Here is a 16,504-nt window from a genome sequence, read left to right on the forward strand (position 1 = left end):
ATATAACGTTGGCCCCTTGAAGGATGGCCGAATCTGTCAGCTTGCTGTATCCTATTTCTAAATCACACACGTGAGGGTGAGTGGGGAGAGGCTTGCGGGAAGATGCTGGGGGCTGCGGTTTGCCTCCCCCGGGGGAGGCTACGGTTTATCCTGGGGGCCGTTTTGTTGGGTTAGGTTTTCAGAAGGCCCATTTCCCCTTTCTACCATCTACACTTATACTTCACACTTCCCTGCCTTCTGTCGTGCTGTTCCACATGGTAGGGGTGCTTTTCCTTCTCAGTTATTTTTGTTGGTGGTGGTTTTTTTCATCTTTTTACTTTGTATTTGAATATAGCCGATTAACGGGCTTCCTCAGTGGCTCAGCGGTAAAGAAACCGCCTGCAAGGCAGGATGACATAGGAGATGTGGGTTGGATCCCTGGGTTGGGAAGATCCCCTGGAGGAGGGCATGGCAACCCACTCCAGTATTCTTGCCTGAAGAATCGCATGGTCTTAGGAGACTGTGGACGACAGTCCTAAAGATGCAGTCGGGCAGGACTAAAGCGGTGGAGCAGGCACTCAGTGTCCTGCTGGTTTCAGGTGAAAAGCGAAGGGACTCAGCCGTACATATTCCTCAAGCATCCCTCCCATCCACACTGGCACAAAACATTAAGTAGGGTTCCATGTGCTGTACAATGGGTCCTGATTGGTTATCCATTTTGAATACATAAGCGTGTACATGACCTTCCCAAACTCCCTAACTATCCCTCCCCTCCCGCAACCATAAGTTCCTTTTCGAAGTCTGTGTCCTTTTCTCTTTCTGTTTTGTAAGTTCATTTGTATAATTTCTTTTTAGATTCCACATATAGTCTAGGGTCATACCACCCTGAACGCGCCGGGTCTCGTCTGATCTCGGAAGCTAAGCAGGGTCGGGCCTGGTTAGTACTTGGATGGGAGATTCCACATATAAGGGATGTCATACAATATTTCTCCTTCTCTGATTGACTTACTTCACTCAGTATGACATTCTCTAAGTCCAACTGTGTTGCTGCAAATGGTATTATTTCATTCTTTTAATGGCTGAGTAATATTCCATTGTATTTATGTACCACATCTTCTTTATTCATCCCTCTGTTGATGGATATTTAGGTAGCTTTTATGTCTTGGCTGTCTTAAACAGTACTGCAATGAACACTGGAATGCTTGCATCCTTTCAGATCATGTTTTTCCTCCAGATAAATGCCCAGGAGTGGGACTGCAGAGTCATATTTTTAGGTTTTTTTTTTTAGTTTTTAGTTTACAGTTCTATTTTTAGTTTCTTAAGGAACCTCCATAGTAGCTGTACCAATTTACATTCCCACCAACAGTGAAAGAAGGTTCCCTTCTCTCTACATCCTCTCCAGAACTTAATATTTGTGAATTTTTTGATTATAGCCATTCTGACCAGTGTGAGATGATATCTCATTGTAGTTTTCATTTGCATTTCTCTAATAACTAGCAATGTTGAACATCTTTTCATGTGCTTGTTGGCCATTTGGAGAAATGTCTATTCACGTCTTCTGCCCATTTTTTGAGTGGGCTGTTTGTTTTGATGCTGTTAAGTGTCATAAACTGTAAATTTTGAAGGCTAATCCCTTATCAGTCATGTCATTTGCAAATATTTTCTCCCGATATATGGGTTACTTTTTTTAAAAATGTGCTTAAATATTCTTGATCCCCAGGCTCTACTGGAGAAAAAGTTGTTTGCAGGGCTTGGGCAGCAAAAATACAAACAGTTTTGAAAAACTTTTATTTGGAAATAATTTCAAGCTTACAAAAGTTGCAAAGGTGAAAACAGTACAAGAGACACCTGTATACTCTTTAACCAGATTCACCTATTGCTAACATTTTATCTCTTGCTCAATCACAAGTGTGCTCTATCTCTCTCAATTTTTTTTTTCTGAACCATTCCATGGTTTTATACATCATGAACCTTACCCCAAAGTACTTCTTTTTTTCCCACCCCTCCCCCCGCCCCAAGTACTTCTGTGAAATTGTATACATTTACACTTATATAATACATTCATTTAATCTACAATCCATATTCCAGTTATGATCTGATTATGTCCTTGACAGCATCTTCATTCCTAGGACAAGCTCTAGTTTAGGGTCAGGTGTTGCATTTAGTTGCTCTGTCTTTTTAATTTCCTTAATCCTAGGCCATTTTTATAGCTGGCTTTTTTTTTTAAATTACAGACCCCTGCTTTCATTTTAAAAATAGAACATTCTTCATTTTGTGTTTGTCTGATGTTCCCTATGATTACACTGATATTATACATTCTCAGCTGGAATCCTGCCAAGGCAACGTGTCCTTGGGATATCATGTCTACAGGCACATGGCAGCCTCTGTCCCTCCAAGGTGACGATCACTCAGTCAAGGCATTGCCTCGTTTCTCCACTGTATAATTATTCTTTTCCCTCTCGCAACTAATAAGAAGTCCGTGGAAAAACACTTTAAGACCTTTCAAATATCCTCCTCCTCATCAACACTTCCCCCTAGATTTAGCACCGATGGATGGTCTGATGCAGCCTTTACAGTGACGGTGAAAACATCTCTGTGCAAGAAAGTCAGGATGCGAATGTATCAAAGAAGATGGGATGGACGCAGGAGGGACTTGTCTGGTGGTCCAGTGGCTAAGACTCCACGTTCCCAATGCAGGGGGCCCAGGTTAGACCCCTGGTTAGGGAACTAGATCCCACATGTCAAAACTAAGATTGAAGATCCCACCTGCCCCAACTAAAACCAAGTACATCCAAATATATAAATTAATAGATTTTTTTTTTTTTGGGGGGGGGGGGGCTTCCCTCATAGCTCAGTTGGTAAAGAATCTTCCTGCAATGCAGACCCTGCATTCTGGGTTGGAAAGATCCCCTGGGGAAGGGACAGGCTACCCACTATTCTGGCCTGGAGAATTCCATGGACTATAGTCCTTGGGGTCACAAAGAGTCAGACATGACTGAGCGACTTTCACTTTTAAATATTTTTTTAAAAAAACACAGGAGTTAGCAAATGGCCAAATTCAGAGCAATCTATGCATCAAAATAAATATTAGTAACAATAATAATAAATTATAAGCTGTTGGGAATTCCCTGGCAGTCCAGTGGTTAGGACTCAGCATTTTCACTGCCGTGGCTGGGGTTCAATCCCTGGTCAAGGAACTAAGATCCCACAAGCCATGCAGTGGGGCCCCAAATATATATACATATAATGTATAAATATATGTATGTATTTATATATGTACATGTGCCTGCATGCTAAGTTGCTTCAGTTGTGTCCGACTCTTTGTGACCCTATGGACTGTAGCCCGCCAGGCTCCTCTGTTCTTGGGATTCTCCAGGCAAGAATACTGGAGTGAGTTGCCATTGCCCTTCTCCAGGGCTTCTTCCCAACTCAGGGATTGAACCCGCGTCTCTTATGTCTCCTGCATTGGCAGGTGGGTTCTTTACCACCAGCGCCCCCTGGGAAGCCCATATGTGTGTATATACATATCTATAGGCTCTTGAAAAAAGGAAGGATCCATGACTACATAAGTAAACAAATGAGTGCATCCTGCTGCTCCTTGAACTCTCGGTTCTGCTTTCTGGTGAGCAGTCCTGCCGTGGTAACTGTGCCCCTCTCGCCAGCTGCGTTGGTCCTCTGACCAGCCACGACCATGTGGCAGTTCCCTGGGGAACGGAACTGAACTGAGCCCCAGGCTTTACTCCTTACAGCCTCAAGTGCAGGACCTGGGCAAAAGGTCTGGACCCTAGGAACCCATCTTGCCATAGCCTCAGGGTCCTCTTGCCCCAAGGGGTTCAGCCCTGCTTCGAGGAGGGGGTTCTGTCTTCCTTTTTAAAGAGACACCTGGTGAGTGAAATCTCCTTTAAATACGTCACTCAGACCCTTAGTGTCCTCCACCCACTACCCTGGAACTAGCTGTGGTAGGTATAGCTCCAGGGAGGCTCTTCCAGTGAAGAATAAGACATTTTTGCCATTTCTTCTAGTGCCCAGAGCCCGGCGCAGGGGCTAAAGAGGTAGTGTCTGCTTCATCTCCTTCCTTTTCCTGGCCATTTACTGGTGCTCCAAAGGGTCCCTTCCCCAAAGCACAAAGGAGCCCTCCCCAGGACAGCAAGGCCCAAAGGCTCCTCTGCCTGTTGCCCTGCTTCCCAAGCCCCCAGGTATACACATCTTGCCCCATCCCCAACATCCTCCATGGAGCTCCATCCCTGGAGAGAATCAGATCTGAACATCTGGATGAAATTGATCACAGGCAGGCCTCCTTGGAATGAAAGTGAAAGTCACTCTGTTTTGTCCGACTCTTTGCGACCCCATGGACTACACAGTCCACAGCATTCTCCAGGCCAGAATACTGGAGTGGGTAGCCTTTCCCTTCTCCAGGGGATCTTCCCAACCCCGGGATAGAACCCAAGTCTCCCACATTACAGGTGGATTCTTTACCAGCTGAGCCACAAGGGAAGCCCAAGAATACTGAAGTGGGTAGCCTATCCCTTCTCCAGGAGATCTTCCTGGCCCAGGAATCGAACCCAGGTCTCCTGCACCTCAGGCAGATTCTTTACCAGCTAAGCTACCAGGGAAGCCCCCTTGGAATGAAAAGCACAATAAGTGAAATTGTCATCATTCATGAAGTGTATCTGAGTGACAAGGAACAGACTTTGCAGCCAAACCACCTGAGTTCCTCTCCTGGCTCTGTGAAGAAACTGGGGCAAATTACTTAATCTCTCTGTGTCTCGGTTTCCCAGAGTATAAACAGGGTCTCGTGAATTGGAAGGCAGATTCCTAACCACTGGACCACGAGGAAAGTCCCTAGTTTTTGTAATTATCTCCAGGGGTACAGTGAATTTCATGGGCTCCAGAGACACAGGCTGGGGCCATGTCTTGGCTAATTGTTGATCTACTTATTGTTGGATCCTGGGAATACTTCTGAGCTCCCTGTGTCTCAGTTTCCACATCTGTAAAATAGGTATGGTAATAACACCCACCCCTTGGGGTTTTTCTGAAGACTAAATGACCTAAAATCTACAAAAGTACTTAAAACAGGACCAGCCATTGTAAATGTTCAAGAAAACTTATTATTATTATTTTCAATCTAGTGAGGAGAAAGGTGATATTTTAGAGATGAGGGACTCAGAAAGGTTAAGTAATTCACCCAAGGTCATCGAGTTTGTAAACAGATACAGCAGGAATTTACTAGTACCCTGCTCTGACTGGCATGAAGGTCTGGGCACTTAGTCGCTACACTGTACTTAAGGGGTTTAGAGGGAAATCAGGAGGAAGAAGGAATTTGGTACTTCAGGCTGGGATTGAACCTCTAGCCTCTGTGAATGCTTTGTAGCAAATGTTTAACTCCAAGCTGGCTTTTCCCAGCAGCTGGTCTGGTGCAAGACTGGTGGACCTCACCATCTCAAGTCTTGGAATTGTCAAGAAAATAAAAATGAATGTTAATATTCTATTTTTAGGTTCAAGCTTGTGCCTTCTCTGCAGATTCCTTGGTGTGGTGTTCCAAGCCCTCCACTGCACACTCTCCTCACCTTTCCAGCTTCATCTGGCTACACTCCCCACCACCTACCGCACACTCTGGCCATCGTGGACATTCACCCATATCCAAATATGCCTCAATGTCCTCACCTCTGTGCCTCTTCTTATGCTCTGCCCCCCAGATGGGAACACCCTTATCCTTAGTTAAAACCTTATTTATCTCCCAAGGCACAGCATGAAAGCCAGCTCTTCAAATCTGCCTTCTCTGATGGGTCCTCCATGAGAATTAACCATTTGCTTCCTGGGTAGCCTCAGCGTCCTCTATTTACACCTTAATTTTAGTGTCACACTCTGCCTTGTATTATTTTGCTAGCTGCTTCAAATCTATCTTACCCTTTGCTTTGAGGGAGTGAAAAGGGTCTACATATTGTCCATCTTTGGGATCTCAGTATGGACATATGGGAAGTCAACAAAAATGGTCATGGAACTGGATTGAAATAGCCTAAGTTAGACAAAAGTAAGAAGGAAAGCTACTTATATTCACTTTCCTCTTTCCAATCATACCTAATGATTTGCAGGGGAGGGTCTGCACCTCTTGGGTTGTAGGGTTTAAGTTCCCTGGCTAGAGTCTGCCAGGGATCAAACCCATGCCCCAGGAATGGAAGTACAGACTCTTAACCACTGGAAGACCAGGGAAATCCCCACATGTGATGATCTGGAAGGCTACATATATATATATATATATATATATATATATATATATATATATATATGATTATAAAGGAATGTATGTTCAATGTAGAAAGTTTGGAAAATCTGGAAAAATATTCATAATGCAGTAAAAGTTATCTATAAACCCTCATCCAATAATTGTTAACATGTTATCATATAGTTAGACCTATAACTAACTAAAAAAAAAAAAAAAACGCCTCACATTGCATATACTGTTTGTTTTTATTTGGCTGCACCACAAGGCATGTGGAACTTCCCCAACCAGGGATTGAACCACCTCCTGCAGTGGAAGCATGGCATCTTAACCACTGAACCACCACGGATTCAGAATATACTGTTTTGTAGCCTACCTTTCCCATAAACTCTTTTGAATGGTTTCATAGACATGTAATATTCTTTGTTTCTCCTTTAAAAAAATTTTAATCAGAGGATAATCGCTTTACAATATTGTGTTGGTTTCTGCCATACATCAACATGAAGCAGCCATAGGTATGCATATGTCCCCTCCCTCTTGAACCTCCCTCCCACCTCCCAACCCCACATCTAATAGTCTTTAAAAATCATTTTAATTGTTGCACAGAGTTCCATTTATCTATACCTAATCTCCACCCTGGGGCTTCCCTGGTGGCTGAGTGGTAAAGAACCCGCCTGCCAGTGAGTTATGACCAACCTAGGCAGCATATTAAAAAGCAGAGACATTACTTTGCCAACAAAGGTCCGTCTAGTCAAGGCTATAGTTTTTCCAGTGGTCACGTATGGATGTGAGAGTTGGACTGTGAAGAAAACTGAGAGCTGAAAAATTGATGCTTTTGAACTGTGGTATTGGAGAAGACTCTTGAGAGTCCCCTGGACTGCAAGGAGATCCAACCAGTCCATCCTAAAGGAGATCAGTCCTGGGTGTTCATTGGAAGGACTGATGCTGAAGCTGAAACTCCAGTACTTTGGCCACCTCATGCGAAGAGTTGACTTGTTGGAAAAGACCCTGATGCTGGGAGGGATTGGGGGCAGGAGGAGAAGGGGACAACAGAGGATGAGATGGCTGGATGGCATCACCGACTCGATGGGCATAAGTTTGAGTAAACTCCAGGAGTTGGTGATGGACAGGGAGGCCTGGCGTGCTGCGATTCATGGGGTCGCAAAGAGTCGGACATGACTGAGCGACTGAACTGAACTGAACTGAATCTCCACCCCTGGGGCTTCCCTGATGGCTGAGTGGTAAAGAACCTGCCTGCCAATGCAGGACACGGGGGTTTGATCCCTGGGGCAGGAAGATCCCCTGGAGAAGGACATGGCAACCCACTCTAGTATCCTTGCCTGGAGAATCCCATGGACAGAGGAGCCTGGCGGGCTGCAGTCTATGGGGTCACAGAAGAGTTGGACACGACTGAGGGACTAAACAAGAATAATCTCCACACCATCACCTTGTAGAGGAGAAGCTGACAGTCTCCGTACAGGAAGGCAGGGCCCCTGGGGCCTTACAAACAGTTACCAGCCAAGGGAAGACCTGGTTTTATTAAGGGCACACCAGGCGGTCTCATGACCCTTCCCAAGTCAGTCTTTTGGCAAATATTTACACACTCACGGGACCAGCCAGGCCTTGGGCTGAAAGGTGTGGGCACTGAGACAGAAGACGCGACTGACCTCCCAGGAGCTCATTCATTGAGCTCAGCCACAATACCATGCGCTCCATGGACAGAAGGAGTCTGTGGGGGCAGCCTGTTATGCAGAGCAAGAGGGTTCAAGGGAAGTGCCAGAGGCACCTGGGGGTGTGAAGGTGGTGGGTGAAGTGGTAACTCGGATGGCAGAGGGTTAAAGACTCCGCCTGCAATGCAGGAGACCCAGGTTCAATCCCTGGGTCAGGAAGATCCCCTGGAGGAGGGCATGGCAACCCTCTCCAGGATTCTTGCTTGGAGAATCCCCATGGACAGAGGAGCCTGGTGGGTTACAGTCCATAGTGTCACAAAGAGTTGGACACGACTGATGTGACAGCACAGCACAGGAGAGTGAGGAGGAAGGAACAGGAGTTGAATACATCACAGGGCAAGGGACACTGTGGACTGAGGTTTCCAGCTGTGAAGTCAGATGGAATGGGGATGGGAAGGAAATGCTCTGGGCCTCTTGCCTCCTTGCATTTGGGATGTCCGAGGGTCCCACAGGTGGGGAGCCTCTGTAGGCAGCTGGGTGTGTGGGGCTAGAGCCCAGGAGGGTGGTTTGGCCTGGGATCCTGGGGAACATTCAGCTCACAGGCAATGGTGGGAGTGAGGGAGGTTACCCAGTGGGGTGTGAGAGGCAGGGAAGGAGTCTGAGAAAAAGCCTCCTGGAAGAAAGCCCCGAAAGGAAGCATATGTTACCAATGCCTAAGAAGCATTCTTCAAGAAGGAGCGACCATTACAGTGGTCAGTTTCATCTAATGACTATATGAATAATATGTGAAAAGATTCCGTGAGCACTTGCCTAACAGCAAAAACTTCAAGCTTGCAGATGCATTTTCCCAGCTCCAAAATGCCAAGGTGACAGAGGAACTGCAGCGGGATCTCACAAGTAAGCAGAAAAGTGGCAGATGAACTGTGCCCTGGGCAAGTGTAATATAATCTGGTGGGGAGCATTTGGGAAAGGAGACAGGAGTCATGACAGAGGTGTGGGTCAGTCCATCTAGATTAAGGAATCTTTAACCTGGGGTCTAGGGAACAACTCTAGGAGTTTGACGGGCCCCCCAAACTGAATAAACCACGGAGTGAAAGGGCCTGGGGAGAGGTGGGTGGAAGAGAGGAGGTCCTTGGAGGAGTCTGGGAACCTGGGCCCCGAGCTCAACTCGACAGGCTAGTCAAACCGGGCCTCCCCAGAAGGTGCGGTTCTGAGGTTTCTCCCTCTCCCAGGTCCCCAACCTGCTGAAGAAACACCCCCGACAAGCAAACGATGGAGACACATGGGTGTCTGGTGCACTCTGGTTTGTGGTTTTTACCTTCCGATGTCTCTGTGGCTAGCACCGATTGTCTCAGCAGGCTAGGGCACTGCAAGCCCTGGTTGCGGGGGTGGGGGGTGGGGGTGGTGCCGTTCTCTAAGATCTGTACCCAGACGGGCAGTGGGTCTCTAAGGCAGGCTTGTCCAGGAAGAGGGTGCGGGTCCTTGGCAAGCTGCCCGGGGGCGGGGCGGAGGGGCAGAACTGGAACTGGCCCTTCATGGGTTACAGATCCCTTCCTTAAGTAGCGCCTCTTCACAGCAGGATGCTTGGCTCCTGACCCGCCCTCCCCCATCCCCTAATTGGGATCTGAAACTAAAAACACGTGGAAAAAGAAAGCCAAAGCTGATTCCCCATTTATTTTTTTTCTTTTTTTTCATTTATTAGTTGGAGGCTAATTACTTTACAATATTGTAGTGGTTTTTGTCATACATTGCCATAAATCAGCCATGGATTTACATGTATTCCCCATCCCGATCCCCCCCTCCCACCTGATTCCCCATTTATTAAACAAGTTCTTCCCTGGGAGATCTTTTCAAAGTTCAGACGCCCCTGAGGTAACCCGGTATGCTGAGGAGGAGGTGGGGAGATGGCAAGTGGTATCCGATGGTGTGAATGGGTAATAACTCTGATTTCTTGATCTCCTCTGATCTCCACCTTTTGTTTCCTCTCCTGGACCCTAACTCCCCGGGGGCCGCCCTTCTCTCCACTTCAGCTGTCTCGGGCTCCAGAGGCGCGGCCACACCCTCTGGGGCAGCCCTGCTTTTAGGAACCCCCACCCCCAGCTGAGGGCTCGGGTCTCCCGCCCTACCCTCTCCGGGGTGGGCCCTCCCGGTGCCGCTCCCAGAGCAGGCAGGCGCAAGGCGCCCCGCGCGGCCCGGGGGACCGAGGCTCCCCGATCGCATCCTCCGGCCCCCCAGCCGGGAGTCCTCGTGGCTGCCGCGGGGGTCGGTCCTCCGGAGATCCGCCTCGTCTTTGCCCGGCCCCCACCCTCCAACCCCCCACATCCCCACCCCCTGCGATTGGCGTCCTTGGCGGCCCCCGACCCCGCTTCCTTCCCCTCTCCGAGGGGTCGGCCGCGGAGAGGGTCTGGGGGCCGCGGCCCGGCCGGCGCCCCGCCCGCAGGCCCGCTCCTCCCCGCGCGGCCCCACTTGTGGCCTCGCGGCGGCCGCGCAGGGACAGCTGCATTTCGCGCCGCCCGCCGCTAGGAAGCCGGCCGCGCCTCGCTTTCCCCGCCTCCCGCGCCCCTGCCGCGCCGCCGCGCCGGGCCCGCCGCCGCCGCCGCCGCCGCGGGGCCGCGCCCCGCCCCCAGCCCCCGGCCCCTCCGGCCCCTCCGGCCCGCGGGGAGCGGACGCGCGCGGCTGCTCGGTAAGACCCCCTTCGCCCCGCCGGCGCCGCCTGGCCCGCGCGCGCCTCGGCCCCACCTTCCGGGCCCGCTCGCCGAGGCGCCGCCGCGAGGGTCGGGCGGGCGCGAGTTTGATTCCCGGGGCGACCGCCGGGAGCCTGCGCCGCCCCAGCCTCGCGCGGCGGGGCCGGCTCCGCGTCCTTCCCGGGCCACCGCCGCCGCCGCCTCCCGGGCCGCGGGCGCGCGGGGCGCGCGGGGACCCCGGGGGCAGGGAGGGGAGCGCGCGGGGAGGCGGGTGGTCGCCGGCGGGCTGGCGGGCGGCGCGGGCAAGGCGGGCCAGGCCTCGGCGAGCCGGCGCCGCACGGAGCCCCTTCCCCGGTCGCTGCCTCTTTTGTGTGGGCGCCCCTCCCCGCTCGGCCCGGGCTGGGGGGAGCCGGCTGCTTGGCGACGGCTGGCAGGGGGTGGCGGGGCGGTGGCGGGGGGCGCCTGTCGGGGCCTGAGCGCCTTTTAGGAAAAGGGGAGATGCGCTTCCTGCCCCCGCCGAGGTCGGCTTCGCTTTTTCTGGTCCCACCCGGTCCCCCGGGAGCTGCATCTCCCGCGGCTCGGCCAGGGAAAGTTCACCGGGCGCCGTCCCCGCCCCTCGGCCCCCGCCCCTCCGGCTCCCGGTGCCCCGGGCTCTTAGCTCTAGGGGGATGGTGTTGGCTCTAATTCATCCTTTCCTCTCCGTTTGCGGCTTGCATTGTTCGTTTTACACCTAGCGCGGGCTTGCCCGTTTCTTTTCCCCTTGAAAGAAGTTTTCGTTCCAAGAAATTTACACTGAAAGGAAATTCCTGGAGAGGAATCTGATGTCAGCGGAGGAAGCTTTTAGATTTTCTTCCTTTCGGTGAGATTGGAGGGTGAGGGGGAACGACTGGGAATTTTTCAGTTGTTCTAGGAGTGACCTAGGAGACAGGACAACCTCCGTCCTCTCCTACCGCTCAGGCAGGAGCTTGCTGAGCACCGGGAGTAAGCCCTCCGGTTGGCTGGGCGTCCTGAGCGCCCTGAGCCATCCGGTCCAGGAGAAAGGACTCAGGGAGGTGCCTGAGCCTCTGGTTCCTTTTCCTTGCCACGCATGCTCGTCTTGCCAGCCTGGGTGGAGCTGGCCAGGTGTGCCTGAAGGAGGTGAGGGCCGCCAGGAGTTCTCAGAGAGGGAGTCGTCTCACCATGAGATTTGGCGGCAAGCAATCAAGTGTGAAATGGGGCCCTCTCTGCTGTTGGCAGATGAGGTCTTTGGGATCTCTGTTGACATGGAGGATGGTATCGCTGGGATGGAGAGAGAAACTTGGCTCAGGGAAGCTGCAGGGTGTGTGGGGGAGGGTTGGCTTTGAACTCACCCCACCCCTGCCCCAATCCACCTTATGCAGCTGGAAGGAGCAGGAGGCAAGGGACCAGGAGTGGGGCCTCGGGCCTGGACACATCCTTAAATAGGAGAAAGACCTTGGGCAACTAGCATGACCCAGGGTTGATAGTATGGCAGGCGGCACGGGTGGGGTGGGTGAGTTCTAGGGGGGTGACCCCTAGCCAGAGGTAGGGGTCATGGCCCCTTTGAGGATCTGGTGAAAGCTCTAACTCCCCCCTCCCTCCCTCTGACACAGGCAAGTGTGCAGGGTCACATTTTGTATGCAGGATCAGAGGGTCACTATGCCCCTTGGAACTGGGACCCCTGTTAAGATCTCCAATCAGTGGTTCAGCCTAGGTGGTTCAGAACAGTTCCCTCTTTTGTATTGAGTCAGTGAATAGTCCCAGGGTGTGAAGAGTAGATCTCTCAAGAGGGCTTTTCTCATGACCTTCCGTTGCAACTTTGGGCTTGTGGCCATGGAGACCTGGAAACTCTGAACTGGATCCCAGCTCTGGACAGTGAGCCAGAGAATGGGGGCCAATGGGGTGGCCGTTCTCCTGGGGCTGATTTTTGTTGCCTTTGTGGTGAGAAGGCTTTGTGCACTAACTAGTCCAATGCCATAGAGCTGTTGAATTAGACGTAAATATAGGGATTAGGGGCTTCCCTGGTGGTTCAGCTGGTAAAGAATCTGCCTGCAATGCGGGAGACTGCGTTTTATCTGTGGGTTGGGAAGATCCCCTGGAGGAGGAAATGGCAACCCACTCCAGTATTCTGGCCTGGAGAATTCCATGGCCTATATCGTCCATGGGGTCGCAGAGTCGGACATGACTGGGCAATTTCCACTTTGACTTCCCTGGTGGCTCAGATGGTAAGGAGTCTGCCTGCAATGCAGGAGATCTGGGTGTGATCCCTGGGTTGGGAAGATCCCCTGGAGGAGGAAATGGCAACCCACTCCAGTACTCTTGCCCGGAGAATCCTTTGGACGGAGAAGCCTGGCAGGCTACAGTCCATGGGGTCACAAAGAGTCAAACACGACTGGGCGACTAAGCACAGCACAAGGGGGTTAGGGTGAGGGATGGTGTCACAACAAAACAGGAGTCAGGTGCTCTAAGAGTCCCAGCTCATTCTTGGGGCAGCGGCATTGAGGTGGTGGAATGTGCTTCAGTGGAGAGGGTAAGTGTGAAAGACACTTCTCCCCGCCCCTAACTTTTTGGTTGAGCCACTCAGCATGTGGGATCCTAGTTCCCTGACCAGGGATCCACCCCACGCCCCATGGTGTCTTAACCACTGGACCTCCAGGGAAGTCCCAGGACACATCTCCTTTTGAGGAGGTCTTTGTGCAGAGTTGTTTAAGGCTAGGATTGAGGTATTTTAGGTACTTTGTTGTTCAGTCACCAAGTCAGATCCAACTCTGCGACCCCATGTACAAAATGTACGCCAGGCTTCCCTGTCCTTCACTATGTCCCAGAGTTTGCTCAAACTCATGCCGGGTTCCTTAAATCCTTATGGACTAGAAAAGAGGGAGCAAGCCAGAAGGAATGGCTGTCACCATCCCCAGTGTGTCCGCAAGGGGACCAGACTTGCCTTTTCTTTCTTAACCAAAGCTCACTGGGCCCTGGCTGCTGCCCAAGTATTGGTGGCATCACCCGTGTTGGGGATCTGGAAGAGCCTTTAGCAGGGTCTGCCATCTGTGACTTCTCTGCTTGGTATTGAGAAGCCCTTCTCAGGCCCCAGTGGCCCCAGACAATGATAGTTCATGGAGATTTTTCTTTGACTAACAGACACAGTGTTGAGCAGATAGTGGCGCTCAGACTTGTTTCTTCCTTCAGGGTTTCCTATCTATACTTTGCCTTGATAGATTTCCCCCGGTCCTGGCAATAAGCAGGATAGGCTGGAGTGTTCTAGAGCCTTGGGAGTAAGGTGCTATGCTTTGACTATGCAAGGTGCCCTGGAAGGAGGTGAAGTCTCTCTTCTGCTTTCAGGAAGTGAGAACCGCAAAGGACCTGGGGTGCTCTGGTCCAGCGGGCAGTCCCTAACTTGGGACTTGACAGTTGTTTTGTAGGTGGGGTGTAAGGGTCCTGCGGCGGTGACTGGAGGTGCCTGTTCCTCAGGGGCCAGAACTTGTCTGCCTTCTCCACCACGGCTGCCATGGATTGGTGAGGATGCTGGTGTGTTGGCTCACTCAGTTCACTGATGTCCTCTGCTTTCAGCCTCCCAGTAGGCCTCTCTGATGTGTCTGAACAATATAATAGATTCCGAATAATCCAGCTATCGCTCTTATCTTTAAAACAGGTCATAAATGACAAATACGGTAACAATGCCTGTCAACATAAACTCCCTTTCCATAAATTGTGAAATGCACTGAGGAATGATTGGTGGGATAAAAAGACTCCAAATCTCTCTAACTTCCACTCCCAAAGACAATCTGGCCACTCTGTGTCCATTTCTAGCATGGCTTCAGGGTTTAGCGTGTAGGATCTGAAGTTATGTACATTTTCCCCATTGCACTCCCAGCTCTCCATCTTACTCTATGACTTTGTAGGTGCTTCAGTTTCTCAGCTTTAGAAAAAAATGAAAGGAGATACTATGCCAGACAAAGAGCAAGTTCTCTTTTAGAGTGGAAACTATTATTATCCTTCTTCTTATTTCTGCACTTGCTAACGTTCTGAGGCTTCTTATTATTAAGGAAGATCTTTGGTAAAAACTGTAGAGGATGAGGCTGGCTTTTGGAGATGTGGAATGGAGTGGGGTGAGGTTTAAATTTTGAGCAGAGGGGAACACACGGTAGGGAGATGAGACTGAAGCGTCAAGGGTGATGAGCCTGAAGCGTCAAGGGTGATGACAGAGAAGTATCGTTGGGGGCAGAATGACTCAGCATTCGTAGCCCTGCTGTGGAACTAACTCTCCTCCTTTTTCTTTGGAATATTTGCCTTCTAAACTGGTGAAGGTGGGGTGGGGGGGAGGACCATAATCAGTAAAGAGGGTTGACTGGCTTTTTAGATTACTGTTAACATTGCTTCTGGAGGAAGGGGGTCTAGTGGGGGGTGGGTAGGCTCTATGACAGTCAAGAGTAGAAGCAGGTCGGGATTTCTATGAAGCCACAGGCTTGGGACATAATAATTCCAGCTTCACTGAACACTCGCTGTGGGTCAGACCCTTTTCCAAGTGCTTCTCATGCATCATTTAATCCTCACAAGATCCTGTGAAAGGTTAAATCTATATTTCAGTAAAGAAATGGAGACATAAGGAGGTTAAATACCATGTCCAAGATTGCATGGTTGGAGAGTGGCAGAGCCAGGATTTGAACCCAAGAGGCTTGGTTACAGAGCTTACATCTTTAGAGAAAGTCTGAGAGAGACCTCTACTGAGCTGAGGGCTGAGAGGTGGGGATGGTGGGGTGGTGGGATTGGAGGGGTGACATGCTCCGAGTGAAGGGCTGACGGTGCAACATTCAAGCATCGCTGGGACGTGCTGAGGGTTCAGCCTAGCACCAGCTACTGAGAACCACTGGCTGAGTGCCAGACACCCTCCTGGAGCCGGAGCCTGAGTACAAAGTTCACTGAGACATGCCCCTGCCTGAGAGATGCCTGTAGTCTAGCTGGGGGAACAAATATGTCAGCCTAGAACTTCAGTTGCCATGGCGAACGCTGCACTGAAGTGAGTGCTGAAGAGGCAGATGGTTTGGCAGCCAGAGGAGGAACTGGGCAGGGAGGGCTTCCTGCGGGAGGGGGCACTTGAGCTGAGTGAGGGTTAAAGGGGCTACTGCCCCCAGCCTTTTGATCTGGCCAGGGTATATACCGCTCTCCCACTCTGTGAACTCCTCAGTAGAATCGAATTTTCTGGATCCTGCAGCACCCTTGCTTTAGTTGGCTCCCTTGGTACCTTTGTGGTTTTTAATAGTCACCTCCTCTATTGCCTGAGCGAACATGCTGAAGAAAAAATAAAAATCTTGTCAGCATTATCGCTCAGAACACAGTGATTCACTCTTGTCTCTCCATACTTAGAAGCAGGACCAACGGCGAATGAATGTAAACTGCAGAGGAAGGACTTAAGTAAGATCTGAGTACAACACTCCAGATAGGATATGAGGACAAGTGACTCACAGGAGCGGAGGGGAATGGCCATCCCCGGAGGTCTTTAGAAATGGGAGCAAGTTCCATTTGTCTTTGTGGTTTAAGAGGTTTCATCTGGAGACAGGAAGATGAAGTAGAGGCCCCTCGAGATCTGTGTCAGCTCAGCAAAGGGAGGGGAAAACGAGCTGGAATTTTTGAGCTAGAATGTTGCTCAGATCTGGCCTAACCCCTCATTTTCCTGTTAAAGTGACTGAAGAATGTCTGTCTCCTTAAGTGGGTCATTCATTAATGAGCCAAGACACAAACCACATCTGCCCACAGCTGGGTGCTGCCCTGCGTTGATCCCTGTCGGGGGGGTGCACTCTGGGGGCACCCCACAGCCCTACCGGATGGAGTCCATGCCTTGTGAAGAGGGCTGCAGGAAACCCGCAAGTAGTTGACTGTCTGGCTGTTGGCACTAGAGAAAAGCTTGAGCTCCTACTCAAAAAATGTTCTGAAAATGGCCCAGTGGGAGCTAGTGGTCA

General features: G+C 50.7%; 1 protein-coding gene across 1 annotated transcript in view; it reads left to right on the top strand.

Annotated features, from left to right (window-relative positions):
• Positions 1-10,423: 10,423 nt before the first annotated feature.
• The window catches only part of CUEDC1 (CUE domain containing 1), an 84,836-nt gene continuing 78,755 nt past the window's right edge, over positions 10,424-16,504 (top strand). The window contains exon 1 of the mRNA XM_065908794.1: positions 10,424-10,552. The gene's annotated coding sequence lies outside the window, so the exon portion shown is untranslated. The remainder of the gene's footprint in view (positions 10,553-16,504) is intronic.

The sequence above is a fragment of the Muntiacus reevesi genome, chromosome 18, assembly GCF_963930625.1.
Source record: "Muntiacus reevesi chromosome 18, mMunRee1.1, whole genome shotgun sequence".
NCBI classification, from domain to species: domain Eukaryota; kingdom Metazoa; phylum Chordata; class Mammalia; order Artiodactyla; family Cervidae; genus Muntiacus; species Muntiacus reevesi.